Below are 5,986 nucleotides of genomic sequence, written 5' to 3'. Positions count from 1 at the left end.
TCCACGAGTCAGTACGTGCCAATAAAGCAGTTGTGGGTATCATCTGCTGTGTGCCATGCAGAAAACAGCACGAGGCTGCAATTACAATCCCCCTTGCCTCTTGTCCACCTATGTACAGGACCCCAGTCCTGGGCATCCTACAAGTGATTCCAGTACCCTGCATGACCTTATCCACTGACCCAGCAAGCTGCTGGATGTGGATAAATACCTCAAACATTGACTTTAATAATGTTCCCTTGGGGCACAGGGATTCACTGGCAGGATCAGAGTGTAGGAACGGAGGAGATGGAAAATAAGAATAACGTGTGAATGCTGAGCAGAGAGCCCACAAAGCCTTGGCTTTAACACATACCTAAACACCCACCAGACCTAGGCGAAAACAGCAAACATTTATTTGCGCATCTTCTTGCATAAATAAAACCCTGCTGATTTGCTTTGATGGCATTTACGACCACATTTATTCATAAACATTAGAGTGAGCAAGTTTTTATTTGCAGGAGCGTTCATAGAAAACAAAAGCGTTGTGAATTCTGGTGTGAATAAATACCAGAGAGCTCTCACACGAGAAGGGCTTCTGCAGTCATTAAGTAAAGCTCTTTTTACTATTCACACTGTGGATTCGAACAATTACAGCTGCCCGTGAACTGCTTACAAACAGGGAAGGGAACTGTTTATAAAGCTCAGTTCATCCAATTAGGCAACAGAAACCATCTCATGAAGATATCCAATCATAGGGTCAAACGATGATTACTCGGGGCTCAATCCCGACTCCCTCGAATGCCTCTTTACATCTTTTTTGTCAATGCAAATAAGTTTCCAGCGTTTTAAGACCCCTTTACGTAATGTTGGCACGGCCTAACCAAGACGATGGGAAGCTGTAACACCTTTGTGCTGCCAGAAAGCAGCTATAGGCTAACAGAGGCTCCAGCCGTAGGGATGCGTTAGGCTGAAATACTGCTGTGTGGTATACCTGACTGTGCCCCACAGCCTTCCGGGCAGGGCTAGGGAAACGTGCTCCATACTCCCATAGTAATCCACGGCAGGGTGGTAAAGGACCGTAAAGTAACCTGGCATATTCTGCCCTCTTGGAGGCTCCTGGTAGCAAAAGAAGACCTGGTGCTCCAGCCTTCCTGAAAAGCCGTATCACCTTGGATGAAATTGTTGCGTAACAGAATGCAGGGCGGGCTGGTTGTCAAATATGCTGTTTGTATTCATCTGTGGCATTATTGACCTTTCATAACTCACCGACAGTTGCTTTTCATTCCATCATTCCAGTTAAAAGATTGTCAATAACTCTGGAAATAAATCAGGTCTCCAGAGTGAGTCCACTTTCTTACTGTAATTAATGGCAAACAGGAGATCCCTTCCCTGCCTCCCCAAATACCCTGGTATGTCCTTCTGGCTGCATTGTGCATAACTGAACTGCTCGCCTGCTTCTCGTTACCAATGCTCCTGGGTTTGGAGGGGTAAGTTAAAGAAAAAAAACCCATAAAATACTTTTCTCACAGTAAAAAAATTGTAAGCCAAGGGCAAGGGCAAAAACCAAGACCAGGGCCTGTTGTTGCCTCTCTAGCACAGCCGGGCAGTGGCAGACTGTGCCTGTGGCCACTGCACAGCCAGGCAGCGCGCAGGCAAGGAGGGGGATTCCTTCTTTCACATCCACACTCCCTATTTTCCAACTGCATTTTCATGCCAATTACAGATAAATGAACCTGATGTTTAAGTGCCAGTTGATGTATGTAAAGCAACCACTTGTTTGCTGTTACTGCTTTAACTAAGGAGCACATCACCATGCTAAATGTCAATCAGGTGTATTTACCAGATTGTTTTAGAAGTGCAAGGTCGTGTAGACTCCCCTAGGAGCCAGTGAACTCACCACGAACGGATCCAGACTCACATGGCCTTGCCTTGTACAAGAACCAGGGAAGAGCAGGTTTTGTTCAGAACATGAGGCCAGTGTTGGCTTTGAAAATCAGGCGAGGGAATGCATGGTGCCACCTCAACACCAGTTGCCACCGCACCTGTAAGGAAATACAGCAGCTGCCTTTACGTAATTCTTACAGTTACCTACTCATGTTCTTGTTGTTTAGGGGTGTCTCATTAATACTGTGGGGAAAAACGTAACTGCCAAGGGAGACATGCTTGGGGGACTCTCGCCTAGCTGTTCTCACAGGAGCGGAGCTGCTTGGAGACCTTCAGTAACAAACTAGGGCAGCCTCAGTTTTACAGCTCTGCTGAAGCATGGGGGACTGGCAAGAGGGAAAACAAGGCTTTAAAGAAAGGCATCACAAACAGGCAGTTCTGCTGGTAGCCAGGGACGGGCACTAACTTAGTAATGGTCTTGAGTATCTTTCCGCTTCTAAGCCTTCTGGAAGTTGGTCTGCAATTCTCCAGGCTCTGTTTCTCTCTGAGGTCAGCTGTGTCTACCAACATTAGTAAATTACCCCCTCTCCTAAACAGCCGCTTTAGACATTTCCATTTCATGAATCATTATGGGGCAAAACCAGCCTTCCAGCCACATCTTTCCCAAGAGCTATCCCTAAGGGTCTGCTGGCTTGTTCCCCATGGAGATAAACCAGCATACTGGGTTTCTCCACCAGTCTCCAGCCCAGTCTAAGACTTCACGTTGGAAAGTTGTCAGAAATCAGTCGCTGCCTTTCGTGATTGCCTGCAGGGAAGGTGGGTGCTGGCCAAAGGCAATTTTAAAGGTCGTGAGCGTGGCTTGAGATGCCAGTGGCCACAGAGCTGACGGGAAAGGGATGTGGCGGCTGGTGGGTTTCTTCCCCACGGAGGAGCTGCACAGCTGGGTCACACGGAGAAGTCCTTTACCTTACACCACACGGGCTACCTGTGCTCCCAGTCCCGGCTACAGCGCTGCGGGGCGAGGAACAAACACCAACACCTTCACCAGCAGTTCTGAGCGTGATGGGGTTTCGGTCACTGGTCAGGTAGAGGCAAGTCAAAGAGGACCGTGAGGTCTCACGTTAGTTTGAAAAATGAGGCCGATACCTTTGCTAGAAGGAGAAGGCAGAGTCCCGGCTAATCATTTAGAGTCCTGAGGTTGTGCCAAGCTAATATTAGATATTATAAACACACAAAGAAATGTTCCTTCTAAGGAAAAAGGAAATGGCAGAAAAGAAAAAAAAGAAAAGGTTATTAGGTAATTAAAAGCTCAGACTTTGAAAAGAGCTACTATTTGCCACCTTCTGTGGTACATGCAGTCTGGTTCTGTCAGGCAAGCAAGTAATCAGCCAGTGATTTGTGGAAGTCCTTTAAGAAAATAGGCCACTGCTGGGTGTGTGAGTAACTAATGCTCATTTGGTTTGTGTTTGAAGGCAGCAGCAGCAACAGTGATGACACAAATTAATTGCACGGTTTTCAGGAGATAATGCAGACGAGGTAAAGAGAATTACTATGCGATTAACATAGTTTCCAATTAAAGTCCCCTGTAGTTACCGAAAAACATTAATTTCTAGTAACTTGGTAATTTAACTTGTGTCACCACTGTACACGAGTGCACCAGGGCAACTTATGGGCTTGTCTATGCTTAAGCCTTGTACGAAAAACATGACACCCCTCCCCCCCCCCCCCAAAAATAGCCATTAGTTTTTAACAACTACTAGTAGCAGGCTTCAAATAAAACACCACTGTAGTAAACTAAAGGATCTGCTAACAGATTGAAGGACCAAAAACCAGCTGCTGTTCTAGCACCGAAGTCTTTCTTGCCCTTAGTCAAAAAGGGAGAAAAAAATAATCCACTATTTAAATAAATTCAGCAAAGGTGTTTCAACCATTACATTTCTTTATCAACAAGTTGCAAAAAGATTGAGACAAATTAAACTATTACACCCTTCCAGAGAAGTTTGCTGTTGGGATGGCAGAACTACATTTTTCTTTTTAACACTTAAGTACTATAGCTCTTCTATTTCCATTTGAGCATTTCTATTACAAGAATACCAAACCAAAGGTCTTTTGAATAGCAGCTCATTTCTGGAGACACAGCAAGCTTAGGTGGGTACATGCACATGGGATTTTTTTTAAGGTACCTGAACTTCAGCCAGTGGAGCTCAGGAAGAAGGAAAATTCATCCTTTAGTTCCCATCTCAGATAAAGCTACCTATACCGCAGTGGGACGGAGCAGCACATGATGTAAGTGCACAGCAGACCAACAGGTTCAAAGGCCTGGATGAGGAAAACTTGCAGAATTATCAGGCCTGAGCAGTTTTGTTTTAGTCTGATGACCAACTGCAGTCACCAAGTAGTGTCATTATTGTTTTTGTCACGTGCATACCCAGAAACATCCTTCCATTTTCAGCCTGCCTGTTTCAAAACGTAGGTATACTCGGTGAGCAGTATGGGAAGAGTCGTTCCTTTGACATCTTCCCAATTGCCAGGCTTGATCCCAGTAACAACACGGAGGCTGAAGTCTGCAGCGGGGTAGGATGGATGAAGTCTTTCAAAAGAGATGTGGGTCTCTGTCTATGTGACTTGAGACATAGATCAATGTTGTAGAGTAACTTTCACTTAAAAAAATAAAAATACCACATAATTGGGAAAAAAGTCCACTGTACAGCTATATGTTTTTGTTAGTTTCACATAACTCAGAACCACTTTCAACTTCATTACAAATATTGCAGACTGCTGTGCATTAAAGCCTCTGAAGCTTATTACATTTTATTATTATTACTACAACAACAGAAGCTGTAAATGGAAAAGATGTTATTGATTCAACTAATCCGATGAATGCAGATTGTTCTCTACTGTGCGTTGGTTAGCCTTTGGGCCAGTCTGGTTGTTAACAGCCTTACGCAGTAAGATTTTCAACACTTTTGGGTGAGAATATTACACAGCCTTGTATTCCCCTGCGGGAAGCTTTTCCTTGAGCATCTTCCCCTTGCCCAAAGACGTCTGTCCTTTGCCAGTCCCTCTAACTCCTCTCCCCCTTACCAGCGTGCGTACACGAGATACTTGTAAAGGTAGTGCTTCCCTCCCTCCCCACCCTCACTCCTCAGCTATAGAGTAACAAAGCCACAGAGCTACAAGTTAATCTTCCTTAAGCCCATCCCTGCAGGCTCCTGATCATTTTTCCTGTTCTTCTGCGCGCTTCAATTAGTTAATGCCTTCCTCATGGAAAGGTAAGCAGAAAGGAGAGCATCAGTGAAACCAGATTATAGCAATTATATCCCCCTGCTCTGTGACAGAGCTTTTAACGATGCGGCATAGGACTGCATTTTTTTTTTTTTTTAAATGTGAAAGCAAAGTACAACTTCATGTCTAATTTCCTGTCCACTGTTACCCAAAGGAACCACTCAACGGTTTTGCATTATTTTTGCTAAAGCTACATTAACTTGTGCTTCACTAAACAGGAATCTTCTATTTTCTAGCTCTCACTGACATTCACAATTCTCCTCATTTTGACATCTAAATTCCATAAACATGTTGTTTACTCCCTCTTCTGGGCTATTAATGAAAAATATTAAGTAAAATCAAGCCAACCATCCTCACATACATGCAGCATCTAAAAGTAATATTAGGCCAATTATTAGTAGGATTCAACAGTGCAGAGGTTACTAATTTAGACAAATGATGTGTGGTTGTGGTTTTTTTCCCGAAAACAAGTGAACACAATCTCATTTTGGCTTTTTGGAATATTAACTCAATTAACACGTGCAAATGCACACTCCAGCCCTGACACATATACATACTTGATCTAGTTCTGCCTGAAATCTATCTATTAGTCACTCCTTTCCCATAAAAGGAAAAAAGGTGCTTTAATGAATACACGTGATGCTTATTATTTGGATCGGCAACATTTGTGCCTTCTGTGCCTGAACGGCACTTAGAATAGGTTAACATTTGGTTTACAACACAACAATAAAATTTGCCTTTATTGCAAATAAACAGAGTATTCACACCTTACAATATTGTTTTAGATGCAGCATTATATTCACTCTTAGAGCATCTAATAATATAAAAGGCACATGCA

This window comes from Aquila chrysaetos, chromosome 12 (assembly GCF_900496995.4).
Source record: "Aquila chrysaetos chrysaetos chromosome 12, bAquChr1.4, whole genome shotgun sequence".
NCBI classification, from domain to species: Eukaryota; Metazoa; Chordata; class Aves; order Accipitriformes; family Accipitridae; genus Aquila; species Aquila chrysaetos.
The sequence above is the reverse complement of the archived record's forward strand: the minus strand, read 5'-3'. Positions refer to the sequence as shown.